The sequence below is a fragment of the Macaca mulatta genome, chromosome X, assembly GCF_049350105.2.
Source record: "Macaca mulatta isolate MMU2019108-1 chromosome X, T2T-MMU8v2.0, whole genome shotgun sequence".
Classification (NCBI taxonomy): domain Eukaryota; kingdom Metazoa; phylum Chordata; class Mammalia; order Primates; family Cercopithecidae; genus Macaca; species Macaca mulatta.
In genome coordinates, this window is record NC_133426.1 from 42766134 (window position 1) to 42789783 (window position 23650).

Sequence of the window (23650 nt, forward strand, 5' to 3'; positions counted from 1 at the left end):
CTTGGTTCATAATTACTACATAAATGAATTTATATAATATCAATACAATATTCTCTAACACAAGATGGTTCTATACCATATACTATATAATAGTACAAACAATAGTATTTCATGTATTGTATAAATGCTATTTATTTTTTATTTATTTATTTATTTATTTATTTATTTATTTATTTATTTTATTGAGATGGAGTCTTGCTCATCGCCCAGGCTGCAGTGCAGTGGCGCGATCTCGGCTCACTGCAAGCTCCGCCTCCTGGGTTCACGCCATTCTCCTGTCTCAGCCTCCCTAGTAGCTGGGACTACAGGCGCCCACCACCACACCTGGCTAATTTTTTGTATTTTTAGCAGAGACGGGGTTTCACCGTGTTAGCCAGGATGGTCTCGATCTCCTGACCTCGTGATCCGCCTGCCTCGGTCTCCCAAAGTGCTGGGATTACAGGCGTGAGCCACCGCGCCTGGCCATAAATGCTATTTATTAATCCTCTATTCCGATTTAATTAAGAATTTTATCAGCACTAGAGGTTGGATTTGATCAAATGCCTTTATGACATCTACAGCAATTTCTCTTTTAATGGATTCATCTTTCTTAAACACCCATCTGATCAGGTTACACTCCTGTTTGGAATCCTTATGATTGCATAACATAATGCATAATTCCTTAGCAAGGCATTCAAGAACTCCCATAATATAACCCCAGCTTTTGTTTCCTCGATGCACTCTCTGCTCTGGATATATTAAAGTATCTGCTTCATAAAAGGGCCATGCTCTACAATAATAGTTTTAACATGTGGATTTATTCTGAGGATTTAACAATGTACGCATTTTAAAAATATGTAAAACACATAAAACTACCTGGTGCAGAATAAATGTAATATAAGTGTTCCTATATATATATTTTTTATACTTAGGGTTTTATCAGTAATAGGTGTTGAATGTTATCGAGATCCTTTGGGGCATTTGTAGAGATGTTTATATGGTATTTTTCTTGTGATGGAGTCATTTTTTAAAACAAATGTCTGATCATATGACACCTTCATAGCAACTTACTACTGACTACTGTTAAAGCGGAATAATATGGTCTGAGAAGGATTCCCTACTTCTATATTTGAGTCCTTGTGGATGAACTCCAACATAACTTAATAGGTAGACAAGATTGAAAACCTAATTTAGGAGTATGTGCCTGTAACAATAGCTGAGTCTTGGCCAATCCCAGCAGCCATACTTCAACCACTCATCCACTGCTGAATGTTCAAACTATGTTCAAATAAGGCAAACGCTGAGCTGTAACCAGTCCAATTGTTTCTGTACCTCACTTCTGATTTCTGTATGTTATTTCCCTTTTTTTTTTTTTTTTTTGTCTATAAATCTTCTACCACGTGGCTGCACTGGAGTCTCTCTAAATCTGCTGTGATTCTGCGGGAGTGGACTGCCCTATTTGCGAATTGTTCATTACTCAGTTAAACTCCTTTAAATTTGATTCGGCTGAAATTTTTCTTTTAACACTACAAAGCAAGGCATTCAAGATATTCCATGATCTAACTGTATTGGGGGGACATGACTGTGGTCCTGTAAATAGGTTTTAAAATTTTCTCTTAATCCAAAGCAACTTTCACCAGGCTGTGAATTTTCATTTTTGTTTGCTGCCTTCTTTTGTCCCTAGTGTTTGTGCAAATTATAAGACAGACACGTAGCATTATAGATGTTGACATTAATTGATCTGAAACTTTTTAATTTATTGGAGCAATTCCTTGCCAATCTTGTGTTCCTTCTTTGAGGCCTGAGAAGCCACTTGGTTAAGTATTCATTAGTTTGACTTCTATACTGCATATGTAAAAATTCTACATGTATTAAAAAGACTTTCACCTCAATACCTACATCCTGTTCTAGCAGTTTCCTGTTTACTATGCATACATTATAGACAACAAAATAATATTTGGAGATCCCCTTAGGGCTGCCTGAAAATTCAGAGATATATTGAAATCACATCAGCAATATATTTCCCTTTCATAATATATTATGCCATAGGTTTGTAATCTCTCCTAAGGAAACAAAATTAATTTTTCAATGTTCTTCGCTTGTGAGAGAGGATAGCATAATAAATACTCCTCCTTTGTACCTTTGGAGATAATTGGCTGGAAAACTATTGGGTGAAAATTGTTTTCTCACTCACGGTCATTCTGCTACACATCAGCACCATTGAGGCATGCTTTTGAATACCAGGAACATGCCCTTCAGACAAAGATTAATTAGATGCAAAAGTTAAAAGAGAGAAACAGATGAATCCTCAGCATGGCTTTTGGAATATAAGAAGTGTGGTCCGTGTTAATGGCTATGCTAGTTTTCAAAGCTCGCCTTTTGAACTCATCTTTTTATGTATCTAGTTTAAAAGGCTTGCATTCCTATTAATAATGAAATTTTAAAATGAAAGAGAGCCATATAATGATCTAGCATTCATGCAAAGGAAATCATTATTTACCATATAATAATTAATTCACAACTATCACCTAAGGAACCAAACTGAGGAGAAACTCCTGCTTTACTCATCCTCTTTCATTCAATTATAACCATCCACTGTGTTGGAAAGGGCTGCAGTGGAGTTGCAAAGATGGGTATAATGTCATCCCACTACTTGATGACAAGTTCTTTAAGAGCAGCAACCAGGACAAATATACAAATTATCTTTGATGCAAGGCAGAAGATGTTACGGCCCAGAAGAAACATTTCAAAAGAGGGAAAGATCACATCCTTGTTTTGCTTCTGATACTTTGTCTTGCTTTATTATTTTATCACAACTATTTTAAGTTACAAGAATAAAGAGATATTGCATAACAAGTCAAATAACACAGATGCTTAAAAAGAAATAGTTCATAATCTGCTCCTCCATCCCTTCAATCTCTACCCCTGTTCAGGGTAACAAATCTGATATGTTTGATGTACAATTTCTATATCTTTCTAGATTCTCATTTTAAAATACCTAAACTTTTTATTCTTTTACCAAAAAGATAGGATCATCCAGTATGTCTTTTCATGCTTCCTTTTTTAAACTCCAGTGTAAGATATAAAGAACTAGAAATGCTAATGCCGTTTGATGGAAGAAAAGGAGTCTTTTCAATGAGTGGATCTGGAGAAACTGAATATCTGCATGGAAAAAAAAAAATCCTTGACCCCCTCCCTCACAGATATTTAAAAATTAATTTGACATGGATCATAGATCTAAATGTTAAAGCTTAAACTATAAAACTATAAAGCTTATAGAAGAACCCACAAGAGAATATAGTCATGACCTTGTAGTAGGAAAAGTTTCTCAATAGGATAGATAAAGCACTAATCAAGAATGAGAAACTTGATAAATCACGCACACACACACACACACACAAACACACACACACAAACACACACACACATACCTGCTCTGGTTTCCAAAGTAAACATACGAATTTGTGCTCTCATCAGTAGCATATAATGGTTCCACTTGTTCCACATCTTGGTCAGCACATGATATTGTAGGTTTTTAATCTTTACTATTATTGTTGTTGTTTTAATTTTAGCCATTCCAGTTGGTGTGAATCTTATTGTGGTTCTAATTATACTTCCTTGACAACGAATGAAGGTGAGTACCTTTTCATTGGCTGTTTGGATACTTTTTTTGGTGAAATGCCTGTTAAAATCTTCTGTGCATAAAGCAAAAAAGGAAAGAAATGGGTTGTGTGTTTCTCATTGATTTGGAGGCATTTAAACATATATTCTGCACATTATATATACTATATAAAATATCTGGACCTTGCCTCTTCACTGTTCTAATAGTCTTTTGATAAAGAAAAGTTGCTAATTTTAATGAAGTGCAATTGGCCAATTATTTCCTTTATTGTTAGTGTATTTTGTGGAGACTAGCTAAGCAAGCCCAAAACCGATATGGCAGGCAATCAGGAATGCAGGATCATGGATAGACAGGAAATCCACAAGCATGAGTTTACACTTGTCCACAGGCAGTCAGTCAGGATGGGAAGATGTCCAGCAGGCTGAAATAGCACATATGTGAGCTAAAGTTTATTGTTCACAGACAGCAATCAGGGAGGAAGATACAGGAGGAAAGGAAGAACAATTGTAGATACAGATGCTATCTGGGTCTCTAAACTCAGGGACGGCCTAAGCCCTTTTGTAAAGCCCTTGAAACTAAATCAGGCCAGCAAAGATGTTCCCCAACTTACAATGAGGTTATGTCCCAGTATTGCATATTCAGTCAAAAATTATAAGTTGAAATGCATTGAATACCCTGATAAGCCCATTGTAAAGTCAAAAAATTATAAATTGAACCATCCTAAGGGAGAGGCAATCTGTAATACCACTTTTGATTAACTTAAAGTCAACCGATTATGGACTTGAATCACATTTACAAAATCCCCTTACAGCAGCACCCAGATTATTTGTGTGAATGAATATCTGGGAGAAGGCCTGTGTATATTATGTAATGACTGCTGCTTCCTTTCCATTCTCCAACTTTTGTTGGAGAACCTCCCTCATAACCACCCCCCATCTAGAAACATACTAGAAAGGGAATTCTGAGAACTTGTTTTCAGCCTAGTCCAATTGACACATCAAATAATTGTCATAAATATTCTTCTGTGTTATCTTCGAGAATCACAATGTCCAATTGGTCATACTTATTTAATTTAAGTTAAATTAAATAAAATTTAAACTTCAGTTATTCAGTCACACCAGCTAAGTTTCAACTGCTCAATAACTACATATGGCCACTGTGTGAAACAGCATGGAGACAGAGTATTTCCATCTCATTTAGCCAAGTTTTATCGGACAGTGCTATTTCAGAAATGATTATTTTGCCTTTAACATTTAGGTTTGTCTCTCATTTGGAATTCATATTTTACTAAAGGGCAAGGTAGAGGTCAATATTTATTTTTTTCCATATGGAAATCAAATTAATTGACCCAGTATTATTTCTTGAAAAGCCTACCCATTCGCATTGCATTTCAGTGACTGTCATCTTTATTGTAAATTCGATGACCACATATGTGGTGACCTGAATGGCCTGTTTTGGGGCTTTTTATTCTATAAGTTTTGTCTATTTATCAATACCTCCTGATCTTAATTCTTGTATTTTTATAAGTATTGATATTTGGTAATAAAAGTTTTCTAATTGTTTTTCTTCTTCAAAACTACCTCAGTAATCTTTTACCTTTTGCATTTCTATGTGCATTTTAGAACCAGCTTGTCAATTCATACAAACAATTTTCTTGGGTTTTCATTGGGATTGCATTAAATTTACACATGAATTTGAGGGCAAATAGGCATTTTCTTTTGCATTTAAATGCTATTAAATACCGTTCAACTTGTCCAGTTATGTTCTTAGACACATTCCTATTGGCAATATGTGAAGTTCCTACTTCCTTGTGTCCTTATCGCCACTAAATATTTTTTAAATTTAATTACATTAATTAATTAATTAATTGAGGTGGAGTCTCATTCTGTTGCCCAGGTTAGAGTGCAGTGGTATGATCCTGGCTCACTGCAACCTCCGCCACCCAGGTTCAAATGATTCTCATGCCTCAGCCTCCGTAGTAGCTGGGAGTACAGGCGTGCACCATCATACCTGGCTGATTTTTGTATTTGTAGTAGAGACGGATTTTCACCATGTTGGCCAGGCTAGTCTTGAACTCCCGAGCTCAAGTGATTTGCCCACCTTGGACTCTCAAAGTGCTGGGATTACAGGCGTGAACCACCATGCCCGGCCACCACTAAATATTTTTAATCTTTGAATATATATAGTATCTGATGAGAGAAAATATCTTGCTGTTTTAATTTGAATTTCCCTAACTTTTAATGATGTTGAGCATCTTTTTATATTTTTTCCACTTAAATTTTCGTTTCTGTGAATTGATTTCTCACTTAAAATCATTTTTGCTAATTCAAATGCAGGTCTTTTCATGTATTATGGATGTAGTGGATACTATGCCATGTCGCTCAGGTTTTCTTTCAGGAAAGTTGCACTTATTTTACCATTTGCCTGGAGTGTTATCTACTGACTGGTCACAGTTATGTCTTCTCTGGGAATTACCCTTGGCCAGAGGATGCTGCCTCACCCAAGGTTGTATTTTTTAATTGACTAATGCTAGTGTACAGAAGCCTGCCTTTTTACGTTGTGGCGGGGAATCTCTGAAAGGCCATGCCAGTTTTAGCGTTGCCCCTTTCGACTGGCTAAAGCTGCTGGTACATCTGTACTATAGTTCAACCTCTCCCTCTGACCAATCTTGCTTCTTTTGTTCTCCTGCAAGTGTTTTTGCTCAAGAGCATTCCCCAGTAAATTTTCTATGTGCAAATCTCAGTTTCAGAGTTTTTTTTCTCTAGAAACCTGACCTATGACAATTTGTATAGGAAGTGGTTCTAATTAGTATTTTGGAAATAGATCACCTGCGGGTTTGCTGTCAATGACCCCAATGCTGGTCGTAAGTGGAATATAGAGAGTCCTTGGCATGCTGTCGTGGTATAATTGTTAAAACTTTCACCAGTGGTAAACTCTTGTGGAATATGGATGGAACAGAATACATTGTTGGGTACAATATCTTAGGCATTTGGGATATACAGGGGAAATAGTAATTTTAAAGATTGTGAGATTGGATAGCTGTGATTGGGGGCCTTTTTGTCAGATAAAGGCAATGCAATACCTAAATGGATGAATTGGTAATTAAATGCTAAATGTGAAAGTCAGACGGTCTCCTTGGTAACATATAAAGAGGCTTCCCTATAGCCATGGGGTAAAAAAAAGTGGAGAATCAGGTCTGGGACTTAATTATAAGAGTAGCAAAGCTCTGCAGAAAGTTGAATTCTCAAAAGTGTATTGTCGGAAGGGCACAGGTCAGAGATTCATGAGACTTTTTAGAAGGTGAGATTGAAACCATTATATTTTTAAACATGTACTCATGAATATTAAGTTTTAGTACTCCCTTTTATCTCTTTTCTGGCCCAATAAACATAAGTGTTATAGGTACTGAAATCAGGTGAATTTAATGATGTTACTATAAAATTATTTATATCTTGATATTTGCCAAAGAACCTGAAATGGCAGTTCCAATTTTGTATTTTCTTCCTGTTTTCTTTCATCTGTTTTAGTTTTTAAAACTACCTGGAAAATCTATTCAATTTGATTATACAAGTTTTGAGATGTGTCAGGAATACTTGAAGAATAAAGATTTAGGAAAATCTTTCAAAGTGGTCAGAGTAAAAAAAAAAAAAAATTCAGAGAAAATATAGCCCCCTTATGTTTTTCAATACTAAATAATCAACTCAGCATAAGGAAAAACCTGAAAAACAAGAAAATTCATTTGAAAGACAAGTGAGTGTGGAAAAAAATGAGACATGACAACATGAGATTAAGAAAAGAAATTAATATTAAATAAAAAGTAAAATAAAAGTTTACAGTCAACAGGGTCCCAGAGTTTTATTACTAAAGCTGCTTCACAGAGTACCAGCCTACACTGAAAGGAACAATTTCCTAAAAGTCAATATTGACAGAATGAGAGAAAAGATTGCATTTTCTTGCCTCATGAGTCCAATGCAAGACCTTTTTGTAATCACACAAGTCAGAAAGATACTACTTCTTAGTTTTTCGTTGTCCTGCTTTTTAAAAAAATTAAACCAGAAATGCAGAAATGTCCATGAAAACTAATATTGAGAATCCTTCATGGACTTGTATTTTTCTAAATGACAAACTTTTGGAAGATTAAATGACAAGAAATCCCTAGGAAGTTAACTTTGCTAGGACAGAAAGATCATCTGACAATATCGTTTTTTCGTTATTTGGTATAACTCTAGAGTGAGGTGTGCCCAATATATAGAACATATTCTTGCCTATCTAAGTCAAGTGAAACTATATTCAAATGCCCATTAGGCATTGTATTTGAAAAAAAGCAAAAATGACAATATCAATATTACATAACCAGGCTGTACAACACAAATTCTAATGTTCATGTGTATTATGCTATATTATGGTGTGTCTGAAAGAGACAAAATTGGCATCACTTTGCATTCTGCTAATGTGTATTTTTCAATGATTTCACTGAATATCAGAATCTTGTGCATAGAGTGATATCAGGTGGAAAATATGGCTCTTTCTTTTAGAATTTAAAATGATCTGGCCCCAAAGTGTCACTTATTCTTTAGATAATTTCTACATAGTGCATACAACAGCTTTGTAGCTGCATTTTATTCAGAGTCTGGCTTTGAAAACACAAGTGTAATTAAAATCAGAATATACGTACAGGAGCTGGCTTTGTTAATGTTATCACAGTTGATTGTTTAAGCCTGGTGCATCATTGCACAGGGCGCTGTACTTATTGCAATGTTAAGGCTCTGGGTAAAGTTCAGGACTTTTGTCATTAAGTCGCCCACACCTTCCTTTCCTTACTCCCTGCTCAGTACAGCTTCTGACGTTTGGAGACCCATAGGAGATGCAACTGAGCTTTCCATTTGGCATTGTCTTGCCTGGTATCTTTTCAACAGTTTGTGAAAAATAAATGAGTCAATTAATTATCTTTCTGTGAGTATTATGAATCCAATGATCTTCTTTGTATAAATGAAAAATGCTAACTGATATTTTCAGGCTGCAATACAGATTCATATTAAGATAATTTACCTCACAAGAATCCTTCATCAGGATTTTAGTGAGTGCTGGTTGTAGACATTTGGGACATAACCCTTCTCTCAGAAAGTTTCCAATCTCAAGGGAGCAGCTAAATAAACAGAGAACTATATTAATATAGATGAACAGAGTTAATTAGAAGGAAATTAGACAATCAAATTTTAGAGTGAATCAAAATCACTTGGAAAGCTTGTTAAAACACAGTTTACTGGGGCTACCCCACTATTTCTGATGTAATAGGTCTGGGGTAGGGCCTGATAATTTACATTTCTAACAGCTTTCCAGTTAATATTGATGCTGCTGGTCTGATGGCCACATTGATTGCAGTCAGATTCTGAGAATTCACTCTACTTAATGATGAGGGTCTCATACAAAGAAACCCGCATTTACAGGGGACCAATATGGCATAATCAGTGAGTCACACAGGAAAGAATGAGTAGAACTTTTGCAAAGCTCTTTCCTAGGAACCTCCCAAACTTATTGTGTGAATCAAATGAGTTTAAGTAGTATCATCCTCATTTTAGTGATGAGCAAAGAGAGGCCAAAGCAAGCTAAGTGACTTATCCAAGATTACACAGCGACACAGTCACAGACCTACTGCTGCAACCCAGCCCGCTTGGTATTAGTACTGTTTCCACGAATATCTGTGCAGAATAGCATTGTAATGAGAATGTTTGGAACAATATAGAAAGAGTCTTGGAGGAGATAAGGCTTTCAGTAAAATTTCAAGCATGGTTAAGTTGTAAATGATAGGCAGCGTGAATGCACTGGCCTGCCATTAGGCAATGATGTAGCAGTAAGATTGGAAGATCTATGTATAAGAGGGGCAAATAGGGACCTCTGACTATAAGGAAAAGTCAGACTAGGATGTAGCAAGGTATAGAGGGGATGGCCAGGTCAGAAGTAGTTAAGGAGGGGCCTTAGAGACCTAATAGTGTAGGTGCATCTTATTAGGAAGCAAATGGAGAGACTCTCTCAAACATAAAACAGAGAGGGGGTTGCCAAGGAGCAGGTATGGAGGACACTTTGGCCTTAGTGTTGAGATGCATGGGCAAGGTTTCAGTGCAGAGGCACAGAAAGGTCATTTGTATAGTCCTGAGCAAGTCACTGAAAAAGGAGATTGACACTTAAAATTGATTGACAGTTCAATTAAGAATCCTGAACTAACAATACCACAACTCTAAAAGTTACAGGTGTGAATGGGAAAGCCCCCAAATTGCTGCAGGTCTGGAGGGTCACACTAGAAATGCCTAAAGCTTTCTTTGTAATCTAACTGAAGAATCTGTTCTTAGATTTGGGGCCAATCTGGAAATTACTGTTGCTGATAAAAGCAGAGATGCTTGCACTGCTACTGCTGCTTACCCATTACTGTACTAGGGCTGAGCATTGAGGCAGAAAGAGGTGCTCAGGAAAGGGGACAAAAGGACAAGAATCCCGAAAATAAATAGCTAAACCATTCTCAGGATAATAAATGAATAAGGCCGGGCGCGGTGGCTCAAGCCTGTAATTCCAGCACTTTGGGGGGCCGAGACGGGCGGATCACAAGGTCAGGAGATCGAGACCATCCTGACTAACACGGTGAAACCCCGTCTCTACTAAAAAATACAAAAAAATAGCCGGGCGAGGTGGCGGGCGCCTGTAGTCCCAGCTACTTGGGAGGCTGAGGCTGGAGAATGGCGGGAACCCGGGAGGCGGAGCTTGCAGTGAGCTGAGATCCGGCCACAGCACTCCAGCCTGGGTGACAGAGCAAGACTCCGTCTCAAAAGAAAAAAAAAAAAAATGAATAAAAAGAAATATGCAGAGTTTCCAGAATATTATTAGAATTGGTTGCCTATGGTATCTGAGAATTTACTATAATTAATGTCTAAAACTTGCACCCAGGTGGGGCCAAACCAACATGAGTCTTATAGGAAAGAATGAATAGAACTTGTGAAATAATAAGGAAAGATAATTTAGAACCAAGTTGAAAGATTCCATCAGGGACTTCACCACTGTCTAGATGGAAGAAATGCCCTTATCTCAACTGTGCAACATGTAAATATTGTCTGGCTGAAAAATAAAGTCATATTCAATAGTCAGTTCTTTTGGGAGGGTTTCCTAAGATGTTATCTTAAATTTAGGCATTGTATCTATCAACAAATGTAACTAGCTATCAACCTACAAACCTGCCTCCTCATCTGCTTATCTCTCTATTCTCCATCTGTATCTATCTTATGGTCATAGTTGGCATTTGGTAATACCAACTTTGAAGATTTTTAGGCTAAAATTCCTGCATGCAAGTTCTGTGCAATGAATCTTGAGTTCTAATCACCTATAAATTCATATTGAAGAGAGGATCCCAAGTTACTTTTTAGAAAATCCAGGGCCTTCTCTGCTTATAGTTTCTTGGCTACCTCTATGAGCAGCTGAACACTTGTGTTCCTTTGACTGCCCAACTTCTACATTTTATTTTTTTTTAACTTTGAGATGTTCATTTTACTAGCAACAGAGTATGTATGTACTTTAGATACATTCAGGGAGTATAACCTTGAATTCGCTCTCAATATCAACAAAACCCTCATTCTATAAGTGAAGGACAGCCAAGACACATGTAAAACTTCATTTCTCCAGAGGCTCTAAAATTATCCTTGGATTAACCTAGACCATCAGAGAGACATACACACCTGGACTGTGTTGTTTTTGCCCATCTCTCTCCCCCACATCCTGTTTTTATTGAATCACACTTTGACTTTATGTTATTGAACAATATTGAAGAACACTTCAAGAAAAAATCAACGAAAGTAGTTGTATTTATTGTACAATGTTGCTGAAGCTGTTTGGATATTTTTATTGCATTAGATATCTCTTCTTTCTGTGATCGCATGGAAGAAATTCCTGTCTGGCCTCTGCTATACTACCCCTGAGCCCTTTTTTTGGTTTTTATTTTCTGACCATCTTGAATAACTTTCTTCCTTCTTTGTGTTAATCACTGGAGAACTTAGAAATTTATGCCTCCTATCTTGTGAGTACACAGGTCTTTACACTAAGCATTTTGTTTCCTAACCTCACATCTGGCTTCCAACTTACTTTTTTTAACGTACATTTTCCCGTTTTACTCATTTTCTCACTTGTTTTTTGCTGTGTGTGTGTGTGTGTGTGTGTGTGTGTGTGTGTAAAATAAGGCTATTTTCTGCCTCCCTCCCTCCGCATAAATTTATCCTCAGGAATGAAGAGTGTTGGAATGGGTCAGAGCAGGATACATCACTTAATCTTGAGGACTGAGTAAGTTTTGACATATGTGTTATCCACAGAACCATCACCAAAATCAAGATAACCATCATATCCATTACCTCCAAGAGTCTCTTCTTGCTACCTGCTAATTGCTAATTAGCTACTTGCTACTTGCTAATCTTCCTCTCATATTTTCCAGTCCCCACTGTTATCCCCAGGCACACACTGATATGTTTCTGTCACTATAAACATTACATTTTCTAGAATTCTATAAAAATGAAATTATACTATATGTACTCCTTGGTCTGGTGCCTTTTGTTAATACTTAGCATAAGTATGTTGAAATTAATCCATACTGTTGTGTGTATCAATAATTCATTTATTTATATTGCTAAATGATATTTCATTACATGAATATGCCCCAATTTGTTTATCCATTCACTTGTTAATGGTCATTCGGGTTGTTTTCAGTTTTTGGCTATTACAGATGAAGTTTCTATGAACATTTGCATGTAGATCTTTGTTTGGGTGTATTTTTTCACTTCCTTTGAGTAATTATTAATATAGTCACTCCAGCTTTTTTTTTCAGTAGTGTTAGAATGATATATCTTTTCCCATTATTTTACCTTTAACCTATTTGTGCATTTATATTTAAGCGTGTTTCTTACAGGCAGCATACAATGGAACTTTTTTTATTCTAATCTGACAGTTTCTGCCTTTTAACTGGAATGTTTGGACCATTTCCATTTAATGTGATTATAAATGTTTTTAAGCTTACGCCTACCATTTGCTGTTTCTTTTTTATTTATCTCATTTTTTTCTTTGTTCCTCTTTTCTTCTGTCTGCCTTCTTTTAGAGTAATTATTTTTATAATTTCATTTCAATTACTTTGTTGGCTTATTAGCTATAACCTTTTGTTTTGCTCTGTTAGTGGTTATTTTAGGGTTTATAGTATACATTTTTAATTTTTCCCAGTCTGACTTCATTTGATATTATGCCACTTCACGGGAAGTATAATAACCTTAAAGAGTATACTTTCATGTCTCCCCTTCTGGGCTTTGTTCTTTTGTTATCACACATTTACTTAATACATGTAAAAGTAAAATTAAGGTAAATTTTAGTTTTATTACATTTCGAAGAATTGGGGCCATAATTTCTTCAAATATTTCTTCTGTCTCCTTTTATCTTTTCTTTCCTTTATGCATGCCAATTACATGTAAGTTAGATGTGTGAAGTTGTCCTACGTTTCATTGATGATCTGTTCATTTTTTTCATTCTTACATTCTCTCTGTGTTTTATTACAGATAGCTTCCATTGCTGTATTTTTAAGTTTATTAATTATATATTCTTTAATGTCTTATCTATCATTCATCCCATCCAGTATATTTTTCATCTCAAACCTTATTGTTTTCATCTCTATAATTTTGCTTTGGATCTTTTAAAAAACTCTTTAATGTTTCTACTTAACATGTTCAATCTTTCCTCTAGCTTTTCGAACATAGGGAATAGAGTTATATTAACCATTTTAATATCGCTGTCTTCTAGTTCAAATATGTGTGTCAGTTCTGGGTGTGTTTTGGTTGCCTGGTAATCTTTAATAGGACATCAGGAATTGTGAATTTTTCCTTCTTGAGTGCTGGATGTTTTTGTGTTCTTATAAATATTCTTCAGCTTGCTCTGGGATAAAGTTAATTTACCTGGAAACAGTTTGATCTTTTGGGGTCTTGCTTTTAAGATGTTTGTCAGGAATAGAGCAGCATTTAATCTAGGTCTAATCTCTACTACTGAAGCAAGGCCCTTCTGATTACTCAACACTCCATGAATTATGAAAATTACCAGTCTGGCCAATTAAAACAGCACTATTATTGGAGTTGTCTTAGTACCAAGTATTCTTTTCTCTAAAACTTTTTGGGGGTCCTTTCATTGGCCTTGGGTAGTTTTCTTAAGTGCATGTGCTGTTTGGTGCTCTGCTGAATGCTTGAGGTGGATTTTCTGTAAATCTCCATAATTTCTGCCTGTGCAGCTCTCTTGTTATTGCTCTCTTTTGTTAACTCCAGATGTCTTGCTCTCCTAGGCCTCTTAGCAATGTCTCTTCAACCCAGGGAGTTTGACACATTCTATTTGAGTTTGCCACAGTGGCCTGGAAACTCTCTCAATGCAGTACATTGGGCAATAGTAGGGCTAATTCTGTTAGCTTCTCATTTATCAGGAATTATATCCTTCATAGCCTGATGTCCAATGACTTAATGACCATTGTTTCATATATTTTGTCTCACTGTTTCAGATGGGAAGGTAGATCCTGTCCCTGTTATTGCATCTTGGTTTGAAGACGTTCCTAGTCATTCTTTCTTTGATGTTGGGTTTTAGCTCTCTTTTGAATGCTCTCTCTCGGAATAGTTTCTTCCTCAACTGTATGAGCAGTCAGCACAGGATAGATCTGCTCTTGTCTCTGGAGGGAATAGGTACTTATCTTGGTATGCTTTGCCTTGATTTAATGCTTCCTTAACTCTCTACTCACAGTCAAACGAAATATGCTGAAGCTCAAGATTAGCAATTGGGCTGAGTACAGTGGCTCATGCCTGTAATTCCAGCCATTTTGGAGGCTGAGGTGGGAGGATCACTTAAGCCCAAGAGTTCAAGACTCACCTGGGAAACACAGTGAGACCCTGTCTCTACAAAAAATTTTAAAAAATAGTAGGGCATGGTGGCACACACCTGTAGTCCTAGCTACCTGGGAGGCCAAGGCAAGAAAATAGCTGGAGCCCAGGAGGTTAAGCCTGCAGTGAGCTGTGATCACACCACTGCATTCCAGCCTGGGTGACAGAGTGAGACCCTGTCTCAAAAAAAAAAAAAAAAAAAAAAAAAAGCAATTGTACCTGGGGATGAGGGGCCCTGGAGATCACCCAGTCACCTCTAAAATGTCTTCATATAGAAGCACAAAGCATAACCTTTGTTTCAATCTAGATCAGAAGGAACCAAAGCTCCCACATTTGACTGGAGCATCCTTTCATCAATTCTGCCTCTCATGACATCAGCAGCTTGGCTGAGGATTTAGAGATTCAGAATTCTAGCCAAATATCTTTCCATCCTCTATGACTAACATGGTAAATCCATTTTGGAACAAAGTAGGAAGAAAGAATTTTTTACTTAAATGCCAGTATTTATAGTTTGTTGTGTATGATTATGTTAATGTTAACTGTATATATTCATTTCCCCTTGGTATACATTCACTTTTTCTCAGTTTTTGTTATTTTTGGAGTTTTAATCCCCTACAGATCTGTCCATAGGTAAGTACTTGAACTTGGTGGGTCCAGATATTGATAACTATAGCACAGATGAGCGGAATGAGCATACAAGGTAAGTAGCCCCTTTACAGGTGACTTGAACTAGAAATCTTTCTGCACATGCTGTAATTTATAATAGTAAATCTGAGTGTGCACATACTAGTCATGGAAATTGAGCTCAGAAAAATTTAACGGGTATCAAAATTTTACACTTAAAATTCTAGTCTTGCTCATGGGAGTAATTAGCCTTTACTCAGACAGAGATTATCAAGCAATCTTCATACACTTACTCTTATTATTTATAGCAAGAATATTTTGACAGTAGTGGAAAGCGTCCAAATGGGAAGAAGGTTGACTTTTATGAGACTATGACTTTAGGGTCAAATGACTGATAATATTCAGTCTTGCTTTCAAAAATAGACAACTGAAAATTAGTAATGGGAAAAGTGTTCCTCAGAAGACAGGCTGATATAGATCTTCAAATACTTGGGGTGAATCACTGGAAAGCAGTGTTAAAAATGTTTCCTCGCCAACTTCTCCTTCATTAGCAACAGAGAAAATCAAGTCTTTAGTTTTTGACCACTTTGTTGAGAGGAATTATGATCAGGTTGGGAAGTCTTAGGAAGGCAGTGTGGAAAGAGCACTACTGGAAATTTTTGTATCTGTGCCCAGATCAGCCATGAAAAGATGTGAGTTTTAGGAGACCATGGGCTGAATTCACAACATCCTGCATGTTAGCATTTCTTCCAAGAGTAAATTTCTCATTCATTAAATAGATATTTTGCAAGCACCTACCAATGATCATGTACCATTAGCCAAAAGGAGAAGAGGCAAGCAAATATGAGTAAGGCAAGCTTTGCCTCTAGGAGCCCTCAAATTGGGGTCATCTAATTTATTCACTTAACGCATTCCATACACTTCATGTTTCTTCTGTGGGGAATTGATGGGGAGGACAAAGCTATAGTTTGTATGCCTATAACTCTGTCTGATTAAGATGTATTTGTCCACCTTTTGTACTTTATTGCATTTGTTTTTCTCTACTAATTATCAATCTTCCCAGAAATAGGAGTTGTGTCTGAAATTACTTTTCTGACCCTCCCTTCTATCCCCTCCCAATCAGAACCATAGACAGAAGATTCTACAAACCATATCAAGCAACAGTTTAATAGGTTTTAATGACTCAAACTCCTAGGAGTCTCCATTATGTCAGGTAACATCAGATATCTCTTATTTTTGAAATACTTTGTATGATCTTCTTCTTGTTTAGATATTATATATTCTTGGAGCAGGCAAAAGACCCACTGTACCTTTGGGAAGAGCTTAAAACTGAATTCTAAAACTGGCATGTTCATACAATGGAATACTATTCACCAATAAAAACAATGAACTACTGATACAACATGGATAAATCTCAAATGTGTTATTATATGTGAAAGAAGCCAGACTTAAAAGATTACATACAGTATGGTTCCATTTATATGGCACTCCGGAAAAGGAAGAACTATAGAAGCAGAAAATAAATCTATAGTTTTCAGGGTGTGGGGGCTGGTGGAAGGAGGAATGAGGACTATAAAGGGGTATGAGGGAATTTGGGAAGTAATGGAAATGTATATTTTAACATGGCAGTCATTACTATATGCACTTGCCAAGATGTACAGAACTGTACACTAAAATGGTGTATTTTATTATAAATAAGTTATACCTCAATAAACCTGGGCAAGAGGAGACATGTTCAATGCCCATTAGGACCTATCACCTTGAGTTTATGTGTGTTAGGGAGGTGCTGAGAGCTATGAGCTCATACAGGATGCAATCTTGGGGGAAATATGTATTTCCACAATACATATTACTTTGCACTCTGCTGTATCAGCCAGACAAAAAAAGGATGAATAACTGTGTGTGTGCATGTGTATATGCTTATATTTCCTATTTAAGGCAGTAAAGGAAAGCTATGCTGACTGAGGATAAGGAACGAAAAAAATGAGTTAAAAGATAAAAAAGAGATAAATTGATAAATCTGGCTATATGTAAGGTACTCTTTTAAACATTTTACATATATAAATTATTTCACTCTCATAACAGCTCTATGGTGGGTACTATTATCGTCCGTGTTTTACAAATGAGAAAACTGAAGTGTGGCTTAGATAAGTAAATTGCCAAAGGTCACACAGTTACTAAATAATGAGTCTGGGATTTAAACCCAGGCAGTCTGGTTCCAGAAGTCAGGCTCTTCCTAACTCTACTCCACTGCCTTTCTAATCATTAGAGAATACTAGCTAGAACATTAGAAAATAATTGTCCCCACCTAGATTTCATGTCAAGTTTAATTTCCAGGATCACTTCTAGTAAACAAAGAGCAATGTTCTCCCCACCCAAATCCAAAGGGGGAAATCAGGAGGCAGAGTGTTCATAAGTTGTTCATTCCCAGTCATGTTATATCAAGCTACACTGGACTTCACTTTTGACAGGGAATAGAAAGATAAGACAATATTTTAGAAAAAGAAGAGGCAATTCGTTTGTGGGGTGATCAAAGGGCAGGCTATGTCACAATTCATTTTGAGTGTCAGATATTTACAGAACTGCTTTCTCCCCCACAATTCGGTTTCTTGTTACATAACTTTTTTGTAGCTACAATTTATTCCATTAATCCCACATGTTCTAATATGACGGCAGTGTCTTTAAAGCTGCAACCCAACGGCAAAAACATTGGCTCTGCCACACACACACAAATCCCCAGCAATAAAATCTGTTTAAAAAGATAAATCCATTTCGATATTCTTATTTATTTACACTTTACCTTGCTCAAAAAAAAAAAAAAAAAAAGATATGTGATATGGTATTTTTTTCTGCAAAGCCCATAAACATTCACAATTTAACCAATCTATATGTCTGCAATCTCACCATAGATGATGTACTGACCAAATATGATACATATTAGAATTCGTACTGAGCATCACATTCATCTTCAAGCTGCAATCTTTTCCCATGTTTCTTTGTCAAAGACTTTTGGAAATGTTATGCTAAAAATAACAGATTTTTAATGTGAGTAACAGGTTAACAAAATGAAAGTTGCTATAGAAACAGAATGCACACTTCAGAAAATGGAACTGCAAGGAGAAATCGTATTTATTGGCTACAATGAATTGGCGAAAGCTTATCAATATATATCTTATAGTCTGTTGCAGATAGCATTGGTAGCTACTAATTAACAATATTTCCCAAAATTTTCCTGAGTTTTAAGAATGTAGGCAATCACAGATGTTCATTCAAGAGGCAGAAAAAAAAGATGGCTACTTCATGGATTCATGTACATAAGGAATCATTCCTTCAGCATAAGCAAAAGTAGGTCTATTAGGGTAGGGCCTTCATGTCTCCTTAATGCTGCGTTTTGTTTTGATGTCTTAACCATTACTATGTGCAAGGTTGTCAGAATTATTCACATCAATGAGGGAGCGCCCGAATCTCTGAGGATTATAATTTACATGGGGTTTGGTATGCTTGGTTTGCTCTGTGTAGTAATCCTGTAGTGTACTTAAGGAAAACCTTAATGATTGGATATCTCCTGTTTAACTGCTTTATTAGGGAGTATTTTATTTATTATTGCTCTCCAACTGCGACTTTTGACTGAATATTGCCAAGATTTGACTATATTCTATTAAAGAGAAACAAATAGCAGTTTTTATACAGCATGCACCACTCTGCTTTTATAACCTGCATTTTTCATGCAGTAAATCCAGACACTTTACAATCATTAAGGATATAGAAGAAGACTTAGCTCCATAACAGCTTCTCTCCAGAGCTCAACCTGTGCTATAAAACAAGCCACCACAGAAAACATGCACTCCGGCTCAGCTCCCTAAAAGCCCAAACCCCCTGTTGTAAATAAGGTATTTCTGGTAGGAAAGTCATAGTTTGTGTTGAATGTTTTGCTTCTTTGATCCAGACGGCTGTTGTTTCTTCTCTGCTTACCTCCTCCAAATTACAATTTGCCCTCTTTCTCAGATCATTAATAATGTAGCCTCTGATAAGTGCACAGGCCTTAAGTGAGACGACTACATTGCCATTGCCAGGACCCAGCTGGTTTCTGCACTGAGGTTATGTAAGGCTCTAACTAGGCAGGCTTTTTCTTCTCCTCATACATCTGGAAAGCTTTCCTCCAAGGAATATCGAGATGATTGTGATGAGCACTGCTTTGGACTTTACTGAAGTTGCCCTGGGACTCCCTTATTCCCATGCTGTCTCCCCAGCACCTGGCTCCTCCTGTGTGAGAAAGCAGTGATGGTAACAAATGGGGCTGTTTGGGCTAGACCGACAGAGAGAAAGTTAATAGGCTCAGACTTAATTGCTTTCTACCTGAGACTGCAGTTTCCTTCAGGATATGCAAATGGCTCTCTGGAGAAAATGGAACCAAGATAGATCAGGGCCATTTTCAAACTTTATGAAATTCTGGACATGAAGCAGTAAAAATGACCTTTCTTTCTTCCCTTGACCCTAAAGAGCAGTCTTAACAATACAGGAGGATCATGTTCAGCAGCAACAATACCTGATGAAAACTGGGCCACATTGGAGTGTAGGTACTTTTATTGAGTCTTGACTATATGCTGGGCATTGTGCCTTATCTCATGTCTTAGCTTATTCTATTTTTACAACAGCCATGTGAGGTAAGAAGTATTCTTGTAATGGTTAATCAATTCTTTTTTCACCTCAGTTCTTTTGAATGCTTGTTCTCTTTCTTGTTGAACACATAAAAAATTCAGAACTACTGAATTCCCTTTTTCCTTCTGTCATTTTTTAAATACTACATCTTTCTCAAACAAGAATCTTACTTTTTTTCCTCATAATGTTACTCTAAAAATAATAATTTTAAACATCCTTTTAATGGCATTGATCTTTCAATTTAATACAGAAATCAGCAAACTTTCTTTGTAAAGAGCCACATAGTAAATATTTTAGGCTTTGCAGGCTATACAGTCTTTGTCTCAATGACTCAGCTCTTCTGTATTAGTGTGCAAAAGCAATATAGACAAAACATAAAGGAATGGACATGGCCATGTTCCAATAAAACTTTATTTACAGAAATGAGAGGCCTGCCCATGAACTTTATTTTGTGAAATCTGGATTAAAAAAAAAAAAAAAGAAAAAGGTGGCAGAGAGATGGTGGGGAAAGCAAAGCGATAGTTATTAATTAATTCATTTCTAGGACCACTTTATTGTGTGGTTTTAGACAAGTCACTTCATTTCTCTGTGGCTTAGTTTCTTTATCTGTGAAATAAGAGTAACAGCTTCCTCATGGGATTATTGTGAAGATTAAAAGACAAGAAAGTTCATCCTGGACTTCTCCCCGTTTAAGTTTGGTTAACACTGTTAGATTATTTACAATATTTTAGGCATTTGTTTAAATGCTCATTATAGAACCATAAGACAAAGCGCTTGTTTCCTTTACCACCTCCCAGGAATTCAAAGAACATTAATCCTGGCTCAGAGGATAAAGGAAAGCTTCAGATAGGAGGCATTTAAGGTCAACCTTGAAAGATGAGTGGAATTTTTTAGGTTGAGAAGCAAGAGAAGGACGTTCCAAGTAGAGATAATAGCAGGAGCAAAGAGATATAAAAGCTTTTTAAAATTGCATGGTATTTTCACAGAACTGTGAAAAATAGTCCAATATGGCTGGAGAACATGATGATGCATGGCACGGTAGATACTGATGGACCCTACCTGATATCCATTCTCCTTCCTTCTTTACTCATAAGTCTTTGATTTTTTTCAAATCAGAATATGTACCCAACTTAAAATATACAATCTTTCAGTGTCCCTGGAAAGGGACAGCAAAGAATAAGGCTTTCTTTTTTGCCACTTGTATTTTGGGTTCGGGGGGTACACATGCAAGTTTGTTGCATAGGTAAATTTCATGTTGCTGAAGCTTGGTATACAAATAATCCTGTCACCAAGATAGTGAGCTTAATACCTGATAGGTAGCCTTCTAACCCATACTTCTTTCCCATCCTGCCCACTGAAGCAGTCCCCAGTTTCTACTGTTCCCATCTTTGTGTCCATGTGCATTCAGTGTTTAATGAGAATATGTGATATTTGGTTTTCTGCTCCTGAGATAATTTGCTTAGTATAATGGCTTCCAGCTGCATTCATGTTGCTGCAAGGGACATGATTTCATTCTTCTTTATGACTACATAGTATTCCATAGTGTATATGTACCACATTTTCTTTATTTAGTCCACTGTTGATGGCCATCTTGGTTGATTCCATGTCTTTGCTATTGTTAACAGTGCTGCACTGAAAATACCAGTGCCTGTGTCTTTTTGGTAGAACAATTAATTTTCCTTTGAGCATATATCCAATAGCGAAATTGCTGCGTTGAATGGTATTTCTGTTTTAAGTTCTTTGAAAAATCTCCACACTACTTTACACAGTGGCTGAACTAACTTACATTCCCACCAGTAGTGGGAATGTGCATAAGCATTCCCCTTCTCTGCAACTTTGCCAGCATCTGTTGTTTTTGACTTTTTGATAATAGCCATTCTGACTAGTGTGAGATGGTATCTCATTGTGTTTTTAGTTTGCATTTCTCTAATGATTAGTGATGGTGAGTACTTCTTCATGTTTGTTGGACATGTGTATGTCTTCTTTTGTGAAGTGTCTGTTCATGTTCTTTGCCCATTTTTTATGGGGTTATTCATTTTTGGCTTGCTGATTTGTTTAAATTTCTTGTAGATTATGGATATTAGACTTTTGTCAAATGCATAGTTTGCAAATATTTTCTCCCATGATGTAGGTTGTCTCTTTACTCTGTTGATAGTTTCTTTTGCTGTGCAGAAGTTCTTTAGTCTAATTAGGTCCCACTTGTCAATTTTTGTTTTTGTTGCAGTTGCTTTTAGGAACTTAGTCATAAATTCTTTGCCAAGGCCAATGTCCAAAGTGGTATTTCCTAGGTTTTCTTCTAAGTTTTTCATTATTGTTTTAGGTCTTACATTTAAGTCATTAGTCCATCTTTGGTTAGTTTTTGTACATGATGAAATAAAGAGGTCCAGTTTCAATCTTCTGTATATGGCTAAAGAAGGCTTTCTTCTGACCTGGAATGTGGATTTAACACTTGAAGTTTCAGTAACCCATTCACAACCATAAAAACCAAAGCCACATATTGTCAGTGACATAACAGCCTGTTTTCCCTGTGACATTTTTCAGCCGCCACACTGGTTCTAATGACCTGTTTCCAGATTTTTGCTACATGAGAAAAAAATAGTCTGCTTATTTGTTTAAGCCACTGCACATTATGTTTTTCATTGTTCACAATTGAACAAAATTCTAACTTATTCACAATAAAGTTGGAAGTAATAAGAAAGATGCCAAAAATAGATTAAGTTCATATTGTTAAGAGTACCAATTGTTACAGTAAAGAGTTTAGACTCTATTCTGTAGACAGTTGAGAAACATCAAAAGTTTCTAAGCAAAGGAGAGATGTAAAATATTTTATTAAACAGTAGACCATTAAGCTCTGAGTATACGCCAGGTACTGTGGGGAACCACGTAGACAAACAACAATAACAACGAGAAGGAGACAGACAAACAAATACAATTACTACAAATAATATGTTTATGAAGGAAACAAATGGTTTAGCTAAAGAGTAATCAGAGTGGCCTACTTTAGATATAATAAGAAAACCTCTTTGTGGAGGTAAAAATTGAATTCAGACCTAAAAGATGAGATTAAATTGATCATTCAAATACTGCTAATAGCATTCTAGGCAAACAGGCCAGCATTTGCAAAGGTTCTGAAGCAGGACAGAGCTTAACAGCTTATAGGAACTTTAAGAAGCTCAGTGGGACTAGAGCTTATTACCCAAATTGGGAGTTAAAGGTTTCATCTGAGGACTTAGAGATATGTAGTACCTTGTAACACTATGGTAAAGGGTTTTAAAGGCAACAGGAATCCATTGAGGGGTTTTAAGTGGTATGATCCAAGTGATGTTTTAAACGAGTGTTCTTGATATGGTATAGAGAATGGATTAGAAAGGAGTAAGAGTAGAGTGATATAAACCAGACATCATTTGTTGTACTAGTCTAGACGAAAGATGATGGTGGGATGATGATGGCCTTGTCTAAGGCAGTGATGATAGGGATGAAGGAGTGTGGATACTTGAGGTTCATCAGGATGACTTGCTGTATGGATTGGATATAGGGGGTTAAGAAAAAGGAGGAATCAAGGATGGCTGTCTCTGAACTGAGTTTCTGGGTGGAAAATGATACCACTTACTGAGATGGGGAAGACTGATAGGAGGGGATAGGTTTTGGATGGAAAATTAATTGTTCTGTTTTAGACATGCTGAGTTTCCAATGCCTCTGAGATACTTAAGTGGAAACAAGTAGACTGTTGGATATGTGGAATGTGTGAGTCTGAGATTTAGAGAATTCCTCTGGCCAGAGATAAAATTATGGCTCATCACCAAAATGATGGTATTTTAGTCCAAGAGAATAGATGGGCTCACTT